The sequence below is a fragment of the Felis catus genome, chromosome E1 (genome assembly GCF_018350175.1).
Source record: "Felis catus isolate Fca126 chromosome E1, F.catus_Fca126_mat1.0, whole genome shotgun sequence".
NCBI classification, from domain to species: domain Eukaryota; kingdom Metazoa; phylum Chordata; class Mammalia; order Carnivora; family Felidae; genus Felis; species Felis catus.
The window spans coordinates 13,060,018-13,074,879 of NC_058381.1; the positions used below are offsets into that span (position 1 = coordinate 13,060,018).

General features: G+C 58.7%; 2 long non-coding RNA genes and 1 pseudogene across 2 annotated transcripts; 1 reads left to right on the forward strand and 2 right to left on the reverse strand.

Moving 5' to 3' along the window:
- The first annotated feature begins 2,087 nt into the window (after positions 1–2,087).
- LOC123381940 lies at positions 2,088–3,313 on the forward strand. Its single transcript, XR_006589561.1, has 2 exons — positions 2,088–2,215; positions 2,942–3,313. It is a non-coding gene; the product is annotated as an uncharacterized LOC123381940 (long non-coding RNA).
- A 7,061-nt stretch (positions 3,314–10,374) lies between these two features.
- LOC123382055 lies at positions 10,375–11,856 on the reverse strand (annotated as a pseudogene).
- Positions 11,857–12,639: 783 nt separating this feature from the next.
- Positions 12,640–13,117, reverse strand: LOC123381944. The gene is made up of 2 exons (XR_006589565.1): positions 12,835–13,117; positions 12,640–12,744 (listed from the first exon to the last, which is right to left on the reverse strand). It is a non-coding gene; the product is annotated as an uncharacterized LOC123381944 (long non-coding RNA).
- Positions 13,118–14,862: the final 1,745 nt, after the last annotated feature.

A 14,862-nucleotide genomic window follows, 5' to 3' on the forward strand; every position in this document is an offset into this window, starting at 1 on the left:
CGAGGTCGACCAGCACGCCGTGGACCCGAGGACCCGAGGACCCGAGGCCGACCAGCACACCGCGAACCCGGGGGACCCGGCGACGTGGGACTCGGTCGACCAGCACAACGGGGACCGCGGACCGGGAGACAGGGCGACCCGAGACGCGAGGCCGACCAGCACGCTGGGGACCGGGGGACCGGGGGACCGGGGGACCGGGGGACCCGGGGACCCGGGGACCCGGGGACCCGGGGACCCGGGGACCCGGGGACCCGAGGCCGACCGGCACGCCGGGGGATGAGGACCCCGAGGCTCGGCGCTCGAGGTCGACCAGCATGCCGGGGACCCGGGGACCCGAGGTCGACCAGCACACCGAGGACCCGAGGACCCGAGGACCCGAGGACCCGAGGCCGACCAGCACACCGCGAACCCGGGGGACCCGGCGACGTGGGACTCGGTCGACCAGCACAACGGGGACCGCGGACCGGGAGACAGGGCGACCCGAGACGCGAGGCCGACCAGCACGCTGGGGACCGGGGGACCGGGGGACCCGGGGACCCGGGGACCCGGGGACCCGGGGACCCGGGGACCCGAGGCCGACCGGCACGCCGGGGGATGAGGACCCCGAGGCTCGGCGCTCGAGGTCGACCAGCATGCCGGGGACCCGGGGACCCGAGGTCGACCAGCACGCCGTGGACCCGAGGACCCGAGGACCCGAGGCCGACCAGCACACCGCGAACCCGGGGGACCCGGCGACGTGGGACTCGGTCGACCAGCACAACGGGGACCGCGGACCGGGAGACAGGGCGACCCGAGACGCGAGGCCGACCAGCACGCTGGGGACCGGGGGACCGGGGGACCGGGGGACCGGGGGACCCGGGGACCCGGGGACCCGGGGACCCGGGGACCCGGGGACCCGGGGACTCGAGGCCGACCGGCACGCCGGGGGATGAGGACCCCGAGGCTCGGCGCTCGAGGTCGACCAGCATGCCGGGGACCCGGGGACCCGAGGTCGACCAGCACACCGAGGACCCGAGGACCCGAGGACCCGAGGACCCGAGGCCGACCAGCACACCGCGAACCCGGGGGACCCGGCGACGTGGGACTCGGTCGACCAGCACAACGGGGACCGCGGACCGGGAGACAGGGCGACCCGAGACGCGAGGCCGACCAGCACGCTGGGGACCGGGGGACCGGGGGACCCGGGGACCCGGGGACCCGGGGACCCGGGACTCGAGGCCGACCGGCACGCCGGGGGATGAGGACCCCGAGGCTCGGCGCTCGAGGTCGACCAGCATGCCGGGGACCCGGGGACCCGGGGACCCGGGGACCCGGGGACCCGAGGACCCGAGGTCGACCAGCACGCCGTGGACCCGAGGACCTGAGGTCGACCAGCACACTGAGGACCTGAGGACCCGAAGATCCGAGGCCGACCAGCACACCGCGAACCCGGGGGACCCGGCGACGTGGGACTCGAGGCCGACCGGCACGCCGGGGGCTGAGGACCCCGAGGCTCGGCGCTTGGCGCTCGAGGTCGACCAGCACACCGGTGACCTGGGGCTTGGTGCTTGAGGTCGACTGGCACGCCGGGGGCTGGGGGACCCGGCACGCTGGGAGCCGGGGGCACGATCACCTGAGCCCCGAGTCCCGAACCCCGGTTGCCTGAGTGCCCGGGACTCGAGGAGACCCGAGTTCTACCAGCACGGCCAAGCCCCGTGACCTGGGATCTGTGGAGCTGGGGATCCGTTGACCTGGTCCCCGAGGTTGACCGGCACGCTGGACTTCGCCGCGGCCGTCTACCCCAAAGTTTAGGAAATCCGTGGATCGCTAGCGACTCTGGGCCCGGTGAGGTCGGCCACCCGGGTCCCCGGGTTCGAGGACGAGCGTTGACGCCCTGGCCCACGCCTGTCCTTTCTTCCCGTGATTTTTTTTTTTTTTTTCCTCCCACCTCCACTCCTGTCGCCGCTTCCCCCGATCAGATCGGCCCCGCCTTCGTTTGCATTACTGTCCTGGACACCCGTTTCTTTCGTTGTAGCACTGGTGGGGGCTGCGTGACGGTGAGACGACGACCATCCACAAACGGTATCTGGTGGCAGGAAGGAGGGTCTCGGTTAGGCGTCCATTCGATCCACAAAGCCCTCGTGCTGCGTCCCAGCCGCTCTGCTGCGATCGACCCGTAGTCGTCACACACGGACTCCCTCACTCCACCACTGTGGTGCCCGGACGCCCCCTGCCTGTTGGTCGCTTTTATACTACCCAAAGAGGTTGACGGGGTGGGCGGTGGGGCTTGAGGAAGCTGTCTGGGAGTACATGGATGGAAATAGGAACAGTTGTAGTTAGAAGGAATGGGAAGGGGTGGGGTGGGTGTGCGGGGGCGGGGGGCTGGGCGGGGGCGGGGGGTGTGCGGGGGCGGGGGGGTGGGTGTGCGGGGGCGGGGGGCTGTGCGGGGGCGGGGGGCTGTGCGGGGGCGGGGGGGGGTGGGTGTGCGGGGGTGAGGGGCTGTGCGGGGGCGGGGGGGGGGGTGGGTGTTTTCACGCGCGCACGGGAGGGGCGAAGGGGCAGACAATAGGATCTCAAGATCATTTTGGAAATATCAACCTGTGTTATTCTCCAAGCACCTTCAACAGAAGTATTTGGTGTAAAAGACCACAGAGGGACAACTCAAAACACCACCTCTGCGGCTGAGGGGCCCCCGGACAGACAGGGAGGGTCAGGACCGGAAGGACAGCTTCCCTCCTTCCTGGAACCCAGATGGGAAGGCAGAAGTGCTCCCCCACCCCGACTTAGAGTTGAGGCTCTGCCACACTCAGGCGGTGCTAGTCGCCCACTCTGAAGGAATTCCTGTTCTCCTGTGGGGTCATGTAGTTCGGGGAACTTCCCAAGCCGCTCAGCTCACAAGAACACCTACGCCCAGTGTCATGAACTCCCTCCCTCACACTCGCCATCCTCCTCTGAAGCCCAGAAGGGAAAGAAAAAGAAAACATCGACTGCCTGCCTGCCTGCCTGCCTGCCTGCCTGCCTGCCTGCATTTACTATTCTGTGTTGCCTCACCTATTAACACTGGAAACACAACTCGCATGCCAAAATTCCCATCCTTGTAAAAGCGAACAGTTCAGGCCACCTGGGTGCCTCACTCGGTAAGGTGTCCGAGTCTTGCCTCAGGTCATGATCTCGGGGTTCTTGAATTTCAGCCCCCACATCTGGCTCTGTGCTGACACCTTGGAGCCTGCTTGGTGATCCATTCTCTCCCTCCCTACCCCCCTCTCTCCCACTCACTCAACTGGAATGAATGCATACGTAATAAGTAAATAAATGTATATGTGTGTGTACACTTCGGCGGGCTCTCTTAGTCTACTACTCACAAAGCTATGGGACCATCACTGTTCATTCCAAACTATTTCCATCACCTCAAAGAGAAAGAAACCCCATGCCCCCCTCTTCCCCCCCCCCCCCCCAAGTACCTTCGACACTGACTCGAGGTTTCTCAACAGCCTTGCTAGCCCTGCAATGTTTCCAAACACTGGTGCTCCCCAACCTGCCCCCCCCCCCCCCCGGTCAAAGAACTCCCCTAATTCAGGCACTTCCGGGTTGTTCCAACACCTGGAACGGCGGGGGTGGGGGGAGGGGAGACTGCTGTGTTGGGAGAGTGGGGGGGGGGGGCGGCACGGGACACTAGAAGCACTCTGAATCCCCTTCCCTTTGCCTCTCTTCCATCTGGGGTTTCCTGAGATGTATCCTTTGACGCCATCACTCATCTATGAGAAATGAGAAAAAGAGGACCGAACGTGGCTAGATCGTTTTCGATAGCCTGATACGCATACCCACATGCACGCCAAAAGAAACAAAAATTGCGATCCGCTGGAAGGTCAGACGACGGCAGAGTGGTCCAATTAATGACGCTACACTCACACGATACGAGAGAATACGGCTGTTACAGATTATGTTGGCAGAGAGGTTTTCGTAGCACGGGAATCCGCTTGTGGTGTTCCGAAACTTCATGACGAGCGGTGGGAAACCTTCTACGTAGGGTGAGCTCTCTTGTATCTGAAGACACCAAATCATCATTTCAAAGGCTACGTGTGGTGAAATCGCTCTGGCTTGCAACTTCTTACCCCCTATGTTGTTCTCCATGATTGCATTTCAGCTTCCTCCCTTATCCGAGCCAACGACCCTACCTGGTTTTTATGTATTTGTTTTTAAAGACATGAAGTACGACATTGGGTCCTAAACGGAGGCAGAGCTTTGGCTACTGGTCTCAGAAACGATGATTGTCTCTATTTGTATGGATCCGCCTAACTTTTGCCTCTCACGCCTTTCCTCTCGCTGCATAACATCTTAAGATGAAGGGAGTCCGCTCAGGTGGGACCGCCGCTTGTGGAAAAAGTCATCGGGGCAAAATAGTGAAAGCGGCGTCGATAAAGAATAGGTTGCGGGTTAGACACATATTCCCGTTTCATCCCCACCCCCCCATCGATCAATCACTTACTCCCCTTTGATGCCATGTTTTGCTTATTCCTGTATTTGTGGATGGGTTTTCAAAGATTTTATTGTAAGTAAGCGCTACATCCAGCATGGGACTCGAACTCACAACCCACGAGATACAGTTGCACGATCCACCACCTGAGCCCACCAGGTACCCTGAGGCTACCTTTACTTTCTTTGCCTCCCTCCCGGCCGGCCTGCCTGCCTGCCTGCCGGCCGGCCTGCCTGCCTGCCTGCCTGCCGGCCGGCCTGCCTGCCTGCCTCCCTCCCGGCCGGCCTGCCTCCCTGCCGGCCGGCCGGCCTGCCTCCCTCCCGGCCGGCCTGCCTCCCTGCCGGCCGGCCGGCCTGCCTGCCTTCCTCCCGGCCGGCCTGCCTGCCTCCCGGCCTGCCTGCCTGCCTGCCTCCCTCCCGGCCGGCCTGCCTCCCTCCCTCCCGGCCAGCCTGCCTCCCTCCCGGCCGGCCGGCCTGCCTGCCTTCCTCCCGGCCGGCCTGCCTGCCTCCCGGCCTGCCTGCCTGCCTGCCTCCCTCCCGGCCGGCCTGCCTCCCTCCCTCCCGGCCGGCCTGCCTCCCTCCCGGCCGGCCTGCCTGCCTGCCTCCCTCCCGGCCGGCCTGCCTCCCTCCCTCCCGGCCGGCCGGCCTGCCTGCCTCCCTCCCGGCCGGCCTGCCTCCCTCCCTCCCGGCCGGCCTGCCTCCCTCCCGGCCGGCCGGCCTGCCTGCCTTCCTCCCGGCCGGCCTGCCTGCCTCCCGGTCTGCCTGCCTGCCTGCCTCCCTCCCGGCCGGCCTGCCTGCCTCCCTCCCTCCCGGCCGGCCTGCCTCCCTCCCGGCCGGCCGGCCTGCCTGCCTCCCTCCCGGCCGGCCTGCCTCCCTCCCTCCCGGCCGGCCTGCCTCCCTCCCTCCTGGCCGGCCTGCCTCCCTGCCGGCCGGCCGGCCAGCCTGCCTCCCTGCCGGCCGGCCGGCCAGCCTGCCTCCCTCCCGGCCGGCCTGCCTGCCTGCCTCCCTCCCGGCCGGCCTGCCTGCCTGCCTGCCTCCCTCCCGGCCTGCCTCCCTGCCGGCCGGCCGGCCTGCCTCCCTCCCTCCCGGCCGGCCTGCCTGCCTGCCTCCCTCCCGGCCGGCCTGCCTCCCTCCCTCCCGGCCGGCCTGCCTCCCTGCCGGCCGGCCGGCCTGCCTCCCTCCCGGCCGGCCTGCCTCCCTGCCGGCCGGCCGGCCTGCCTGCCTTCCTCCCGGCCGGCCTGCCTGCCTCCCGGCCTGCCTGCCTCCCTCCCGGCCGGCCTGCCTCCCTCCCTCCCGGCCGGCCTGCCTCCCTCCCTCCCGGCCGGCCAGCCTCCCTCCCGGCCTGCCTGCCTGCCTGCCTCCCTCCCGGCCTGCCTGCCTGCCTCCCTCCCGGCCGGCCTGCCTCCCCCGGCCGGCCTGCCTCCCTCCCGGCCGGCCGGCCGGCCTGCCTGCCTCCCTCCCGGCCGGCCTGCCTGCCTCCCTCCCGGCCGGCCTGCCTCCCTCCCTCCCGGCCGGCCTGCCTCCCTCCCTCCCGGCCGGCCTGCCTCCCTCCCTCCTGGCCGGCCTGCCTCCCTGCCGGCCGGCCGGCCAGCCTGCCTCCCTGCCGGCCGGCCGGCCAGCCTGCCTCCCTCCCGGCCGGCCGGCCTGCCTCCCTCCCTCCCGGCCGGCCTGCCTCCCTCCCTCCCGGCCGGCCTGCCTGCCTCCCTCCCGGCCGGCCTGCCTCCCTCCCTCCCGGCCGGCCTGCCTCCCTGCCGGCCGGCCGGCCAGCCTGCCTCCCTCCCGGCCGGCCTGCCTGCCTCCCTCCCGGCCGGCCTGCCTCCCTGCCGGCCGGCCGGCCTGCCTCCCTCCCTCCCGGCCGGCCTGCCTCCCTCCCGGCCGGCCGGCCGGCCGGCCTGCCTCCCTCCCTCCCGGCCGGCCGGCCTGCCTCCCTCCCTCCCGGCCGGCCGGCCGGCCTCCCTCCCGGCCGGCCGGCCGGCCTGCCTGCCTCCCTCCCGGCCGGCCGGCCTGCCTCCCTCCCTCCCGGCCGGCCTGCCTCCCTCCCTCCCGGCCGGCCTGCCTCCCTGCCGGCCGGCCGGCCAGCCTGCCTCCCTGCCGGCCGGCCGGCCAGCCTGCCTCCCTCCCGGCCGGCCTGCCTGCCTCCCTCCCGGCCGGCCTGCCTCCCTGCCGGCCGGCCGGCCTGCCTCCCTCCCGGCCGGCCTGCCTGCCTGCCTCCCTCCCGGCCGGCCTGCCTGCCTGCCTGCCTCCCTCCCGGCCTGCCTCCCTGCCGGCCGGCCGGCCTGCCTCCCTGCCGGCCGGCCGGCCTGCCTCCCTCCCTCCCGGCCGGCCTGCCTGCCTGCCTCCCTCCCGGCCGGCCGGCCTGCCTGCCTCCCTCCCGGCCGGCCTGCCTCCCTCCCTCCCGGCCGGCCTGCCTCCCTCCCGGCCTGCCTGCCTGCCTGCCTCCCTCCCGGCCTGCCTGCCTGCCTCCCTCCCGGCCGGCCTGCCTCCCTCCCGGCCGGCCTGCCTGCCTGCCTCCCTCCCGGCCGGCCTGCCTGCCTGCCTCCCTCCCGGCCTGCCTCCCTCCCGGCCGGCCGGCCTGCCTCCCTCCCTCCCTCCCGGCCGGCCGGCCTGCCTCCCTCCCTCCCGGCCGGCCGGCCTGCCTCCCTCCCTCCCGGCCGGCCGGCCTGCCTCCCTCCCTCCCGGCCGGCCGGCCTGCCTCCCTCCCGGCCGGCCTGCCTCCCTCCCTCCCGGCCGGCCGGCCTCCCTCCCTCCCGGCCGGCCTGCCTCCCTCCCTCCCGGCCGGCCGGCCTGCCTCCCTGCCTGCCTCCCTGCCTGTCGGCCTGCCTGCCGGCCTGCCTGTCGGCCTGCCTGCCTGCCTCCCTCCCTGCCTCTATGTCCAATTAAAACATGAAGTCTGTGATGTGGGAGCTGTAGCCATCTGGTTCTTCCTATATCCGGATCACAGACCAAAGGACGATCTTTGCCATAGATTAGTGTTTTCAATAAATCATCTGTTCGATGGCTATCGATAAAGGAAATTGTCAACTCTTAACGGCTGTGGACCCTGCTCCTGGGCACCCAGGGAAGCTAGGCTGTAACATTTACCAAGCTCCAAATGACCCTGTCAAACCCCAAAGCGTGCGCTCTGTTTCTGCCCTGAGCACACGTTGCATGTCCGCTTCATTTAAATAAACAACAACAGAAATGGATCAAAGGGGTGACTTGGCTGGCTGGCTCCCTCAGCTAGGTCAGGGGAGCGGGTGACTCTTCATTGCCGGGCTGTGAGTTCGGGCCTTATGTTGGGTGTGAAGAGGACATAAAAACAAAACCAATCGATCAGTCAGTCAGTCAGCTGAGAATTAAAAAGGAGCCTTCCAAACATACAGATGAGAAAATGGAAGAAAACCTCCCTGGATCCCCAAAGATTAAAGTCATACAGCTTTGCACATACTGAAAACAGAAAATAAACCCTGTAAAAATTTTCTGCCATGTCTTTCGTCATTACACCTCGTAACAACAACAACAACAACAACAACAACTCCTCCTCCTCCTCCTCCTCCTCCTCCTCCTCCTCCTCCTCCTCTTCCTCCTTCATCCATTCGATTTAAGAATTCCCAACACTGACAACTCTTATAAAGACCATCCAAGCACGGGACAGAGAACTGCATTAGACCACATTCTTATGGCTACCTGACAGACATTGGAACTTCCACCCTTCGCAGTGACACCCCGAGCTCACTGGTGAGCTCTGCTTCCAAGTACTCCCGTGAAGCACACCACAAGCTCAGTCCGTGTTCACGGGACCACACTTAACAGATCGGGAACAGAACAGAACGCACACCATACGGCGCTCACAGCAGCTGATGGAAGGGCAGGGGAAATACAAGTACCTCACACATCCAACTTATGGGGTTCTCTGAGAACAAAACTCTCTTTACGTCTTCCAACGTCTTCCAACGGGTGTGGATGTCCTTTGGATGCAGAAAACATTCGCACGTCATTTGCTATCGTTGCTCTCGGCACGCTCTTGCACCGAGGCCAAGGGACTGAGAGATGCATCTCGCCAGGTTAAAAAAAATCTATCCATCGTGTGCCACCGCCACTGAGTCTCTGCACGCACTCTCTCCTTTTGTCACTCACACTAGCCTTTGGTACTTTGGCACCACTCTCGGTCGAACACGAGGATCAGAAAACACAAGGTTTCAGAAGTTCAAACAGCCTTCTGGTTCCATAGCACACCCTTGCATTCATAGCATGGATACGACTCGGCGAAATAAAGAGTAGTGGATACAAATGGGACACCCAAGGTCAAAGTCACAGCCTGTATGGTGTGAAGACAAATTCAACAGTGAGAAAGCACGTAGACGGAAATATTCCTTCCTATGGCAGAATATTTACAGCACTGCTTTCAATGAAGTGCTTCTCCCGTAAACATTTGAAATGAGATGAACGGCACAGATTCAATGAAGGCTTCATGTGACAAGTGTCACAAACTACAAACGAAACCAAAAAGACCAAACACTGTGACACCATGATCTCCAAAAAGGAGGTTTTCCTGGGGGTGGGGAATTAATGTGGTGGGGTTCCAATTAAAACAAGGAAAAAAGAATGTACTTATAATGAATGGTTTCCATAGTGAACACGCACAAAGAATTCACTTGACGAGTCCAGGGATACAGTATTACAGGAGAAATCCTTTGATGTCCATTGTAGCCTGTGTGTGTGTGTGTGTGTGTGTGTGTGTGAGAGAGAGAGAGAGAGAGAGAGAGAGAGAGAGAGAACGAGAACCAATCAGGCAGTTGGTTCGCTTTCAAACACCTGATATTTCGACCCTTCATGTAACAAAACTTCTAAAATTCCTTTAGCTTGGCCTCTCTTTCTAAAGAAAAATGTCAAAAATAGTGGTGAACATACTCCACGCTGAACGTACTGATTCTGAAAACTCTCAGTACGGATGGGTTTTATAATACACTTTACCATGTGTGGGGTGCTTGGTTGGCTCCGTCAGTTAAGTGTGTGACTGCGGCTCAGGTCATGATCTTACGGTTTGTGGGTTCGAGCCCTGCACCGGGCTCTGTGCGGACAGCCTGGAGCCTGCTTATAATTCTGTGTCTCCCTCTCTCTCTGCTCCTTCCCCTTCCCACTCTGTCTCTCTCGGTCTCTCAAAAATAAATAAATGTTTAAAAAAAAAAAAGGAAAGAAAGAAAAAGAGAGAGAGAGAGAGAGAGAGAGAGAGAGAGAGAGAGAGAGAGAGAGAAAAGAGAAGAAAAAAAGAAATACACTTACCATGTGTTTAGAAAAATTTGAATTCCTACCAGTCTATACCTACCCCACTGTCTAAATTCCCCAGCTGGAAGATTTAGAATCCGTGCTTGAGCCAAAGCCTCCAGAAAAACCGCTGCCTGACTCTGCATTTGATGCGGGTCCCCAACCGATGGCTGCACCTGATTTAGAACCACTATCGGAGTTCTTTCCAGAACCAGAGACCCGAGGAGGTTCCTCGACACATGACACATAGAAGTACCCTACGACCCAGCACTTTCACGACTAAGTACTTAGCCAAAGGATACAGGTCTGCTGTTTCCAAGGGGCTCACGCACCTCAGTGTGCATAGCAGCACTATCAACGGTAGGCAAAGTATGGAAAGGGGCCAAATGTCCATCGACGGATGAATGGATACAGAAGAGGCGGTATCCATCTAACAACAGAGCAGTGCTTGGCCACCAGAGGGAATGAAGTCTTGCCATTTGCAAGTACCTGGATGGAACTGGAGGGTGTCATGCAAAGTGACATTTGTCCCTCAGAGAAACACATGTATCACAGGACCTCACCCGTGTGAGGACCTTCACTTCCCAAGCAGAGGAACTCAGGAAGGGAAGGGAAGAAGGGAAGAAGGAAAAATAACATACAAACAGGAAGGGGGACAAAAACGTAAGAGGCTCTTCCCTAAGGGGAACAAACAGAGGGTTCCCGGAGGGGGTTGTGCCGGGGCGGGGGCTGAAAGGGTGAGGGGTATGAAGGACTCTCCTCCTCAAACCACTGTTGCCCTATAGGCTAACTACCTTGGGGGTACATTGAAAAAATAAATTCAATAATAATATCAGAGAGGGCGAGGGCTACCTGATCATCTGCAAATGTAACAAAGGGGAAGTCCGGGAACCGTTTGGGAATGAAGCTGTCTACCGCTTCTCAGTCCTGGCAAAAGAACTGCTGCAGCTTATAGGCAGTCACGTCCCTCTGTAAGGCACCCGACAAACGCCTTCCTGCTTCTCAAAGGCTCATCTGGGCTTCGATGAGATTCAGGAAGTTTGCAATCACACCATCGTTCCTCGATCGCATGACTTTCACCTCGGTTTCCTATTACGTACAACGAACACAGCCAAAGCCCTTTGAGGGACTAGTGTGAATATCTTTCCTGTCCTGAACCAGAAGAAGCTCTCCAAAGCTACCAAAATATTCTTTCAGATCCTGTCCGGTTGTTTTCCACGGGAGACCCAACACTCTTAAATCGGACGTTTTCTGGATGGCTCTCTTCACTTGCGCTGCTGAAGAAGCAGGCATCTGTCTCGTCCCTTTTTCTGTGGCTATCTTTGGGATAAGTTGACGACTATCCGCTACCGGATTTCCCCAGCCAGCATCAGGGATGTGCAGAATGTCTTTGACCAGCCGGACACCTCTCATACACTGAGACGCTGGATTCCAGTAGTGCAGTCCACGTGCTGCCGACAAACTGGGCTGTCACTGTGGACAGCAGCACTGTCCCGTCGTCTTCCGATGGCATTTCAATGGGCTCGTCATTCTCATCTTTGGTCACCCGAGTACATTCAGACACCTGCTCTTATTTCTCCGCTAGGCCGCTGCTAGGAAGCCTGGCAGGGAACCCGAAGCAGCGAGGGATCCAGGAGCAGCCCAGCTACTGCTTCGCTCCCTCGAAACGGCCGCCTTGTAACTCTTTATGGAAGAGGAAAAAACACCACCGTGACCGCCACCATTTAATAACCTTGCTCTAAGTGTGGAGAAAGCAACCACCCATCCCCAAAAGGAAACTTGGGCAGGCTACACGTATAGGACATATGGAGCCTATACTTGCAAGTGCTTACTTACGTGGGAACATGGAAGGGTCACCTGAGTCCCTGATGGCCCAGATGGGGTTCTTTGGAGGTGTCTGAATGAGTTTTCTTGTGTGCTCCCTTAGAGAAAGCTGGCCGTGAGACGACGCGGCCAGAAACTAGGAAGCCCTTTGGTTCCATCAGCGAAGCCCCGACTTTTGGGGAGGAACGGACGCTCACGGAGATATCCCGGGCCACATTTGGTTTGTGGGTAGTTGCTGCAGCTTTTTTTTTTTTTTTTTTTTTTTTTTTGGCTTCTTTGCGCCAAATTGGCTGTGTTCTCATTGGAACTGGAAAACACCTGCGCGATGGGATCCATCCGCGGTAATGCTCTCCTGCGATTGGATTTGTTTTTACAAAAGGGGGAGATTTGACCATTGGGTCTTTCGTGTCCTCTCCACAAATAGGAGTGAAACAAAGGCTGATGTTGGTTTGCATCTTGTTTGTGGATCTATGGCCACAGGTGTTATCCATGTGAGATGTTTTCTCTACCTCTGGATGCTATTGCTAACACCAATTTGTAAGCGAGCTCCGTGAATGTGTTTCAAGGCAAGCTCTTTTAAACATCGGGCATTCTAACACTCGGGAGGATCAGAACAAACCCAAATGTGCTTCACATTCAGGTGAACGGTGTGTGTGTGTGTGTGAAATTCTCTACATTCAGGGTTTTATGTTACTCCATAAGAAAGTTGCCTCACGGGAAGGGACACAATTGATGGCCCAGAGAGAGGAGAGATAAAAATTGAACACACCTGCCCTCCCCGCTACACCCACACCCACACCCACACACCCTTTCCCAATAGTCAGAAGAATGAGGAAGAGGAGGAAGGCAGACAGCTGCCAGTGATCCTAAACCCACCCCTCCTCTTCCCCGAGCACAAGCGCCAAGATGGGTGCCCACCCCACGGCCTGCTCCTCCTTCACCTCTTCCACGGGGGGCTGAAAAGCAACCAGAGACAAAGCCACTTTTGCAGGAGGGAAAGACAGGACACAGAGATGGAAGAAGAAGTAGGAGGTGGACGCGGAGTTGGAGGCGCAAAAGAAAAAGATGAAAGACACACAAAAAGGTGAGTCCAAAACTTTAAATCTGCCTGGGGCCTGGCCGGCGGCTCCCTGGCCGCCTCCCCCTCCCCCTGTTTCTGCATCAGTTGGTGTGGCTCCAGTGATCTCCTAGGCCATCCCCGGTGGTGGGGCCTCCCGTGTGAGCCTGATGGTGGGGAAACAGATCGTTTGACTTTTTAGCGGACACGGGTGTGATGTCTTGGGTACTAAAGGCCATGGAAGGTTGATTGCTTACTTAAAATGGACATATTTTCGGAGCCGTCGATATCAAATACAATGCCGATAGTTAGGTTTTCTTCTTTGGGGTGGTGGTTGTAAAATGGCTTGAATTTGGTGCTGTCTGCATGGCAAGGCTTTGGGCTGGGCAGCTCCGGTCATGGCCTTGCTTCAGTCCCAATACTGACCCTGTAACTGTGGTCCTCAAAATATACATCTCTGTGACCTTTACAAACAACATAACCCGTTTTCTCCCTCGTTTTACAACAGGTATCAAAAACAAAATCAAAAACGAATTTACAAACACTTACGCCCTCCCTTGTTCCACTCAGACACGCACTCTAGGGTTCAGGCCCGAGGCAGGGGCCTAATCAGCTTTCATGTGACTTCAATTTATGACTTAACGGGTACCCGTTGCAGTTGGTCAGCAAAAAGTACTTCAAACGATGGTCGATTTTGTCTCTCGCATACAGTGTTCGTGGGTGAATGTTGACAGGAGATAGGTTAAAGACACAAAAATGTTTACTCGTAAACCTTTAAATTTTTTCCTTGTACCATTTATTTTTGAGAGAGAGAGAGAGAGAGAGAGAGAGAGAGAGAGAGAGAGAGAGACAATGAGAATGAATGTCAGCGAGGGAGGGGCAGAGACAGAGGGAGGGAGACACAGAATCTGAAGCAGGCTCCAGGCTCTGAGAGGTCAGCACAGAGCCCTACGCGGAGCTCGAACTCACGAGCTGTGAGATTGTGACCTGAGCCGAAGTCGGACGCTTAACCGACTGAGCCGCCCAGGAGTCCCTATTTGTAAACTTTTAAAATGGCTTCCCAAATCTTTCGTGACCTGGAACTTCAAAGCTTTGCTAAGTTAAGTGGTAAATTAGGTTCATTTCTTCGGACATCTGAGTCTTTTCCACAGAAGATAAAATACTAAATTGTGAATTACTAAACCTACGGCGTTGTTGTTTTTTTTTTTTTGTTTTTGTTTTTTGGTTTTTTTTTTTTTTGTTTTGTTTTGCTGTGTGTGTGTGTGTGTGTGTGTGTGTGTGTGTGTGTGTGGTCTTTGGCTTTATTCAGAAAACTTAACAGTAAAGATACTTGGGTCTGTTAGTAAACATGTTTCATCGTTTGTTGTTTTTTTTTTTTTCCTTGAAGATTTGTTTTCCAGCCTATTTCTTTATTTTTGGGGGTGGGGGGGGAGAGAGAGAGAGAGAGAGAGAGAGACAGACAGACAGACAGACAGACACAGACAGACACACACACACACACTCAGAATGAGTCAGTGGGAGGGGCAGAGGATCCGAAGCGGGCTCTGTGCTGACAGCACAGACAGCCCAACGCATGGCTCAAACTCAGGAACCGAACCGTGGGATCATGACCTGAGCCGAAGTTGGATGCTTAACTGACAAAGCCACCCAGGCGCCCGTTTCATGACTTGTTATAAATTGCACAGAAAAAGAAAAAAGAAACAAAACCGAACACCACAACGTATTTCTGAAAATGATGAGATACATTCGTACATTTGGCAGTGTAAAGAATTCTGGTGTGTGGGGGGCCTGGGTGGCTCAGTCGGTTAAGCGTCTGATTTCAGCTACGGTCATGGTTCATGGATTTGAGCCCTGAGCTGGGTTCTGCACTGACAGTGCAGAGCTCCCCTCTCCCCCTCTCCCCCTCTCCCTTTCCCCCCACCTCTCAAAATAAAGGAATTAACTTAAGAGGTAAAAAAGAACTCCATAAAAAAAAAAAAATTAAAAAGAAGGCAGGCAGGCAGGCGGAAAAGAAGAGAGAAAAAACCCAAAAGACTATATGGTCAATCGCTATTCTTGCTGTACTTATGTCAATACTGAAGCCATGTCTGTTAACACTGGACTTATTTTACAAACAAATTAGTTTTCATTGGGCTATCTTTGACAGGAATGGAGGGGTCTCGATAGAAAAAGATTATATTTCAATAGCTCTCTTGTGGATGTTAAATTCTAGTTCCGGTTAATTAATTTTCTTTGACTGTTTGTTGTTTGCCTTTAAAACTGGGCTGGATCCTGAATCCTGGTTT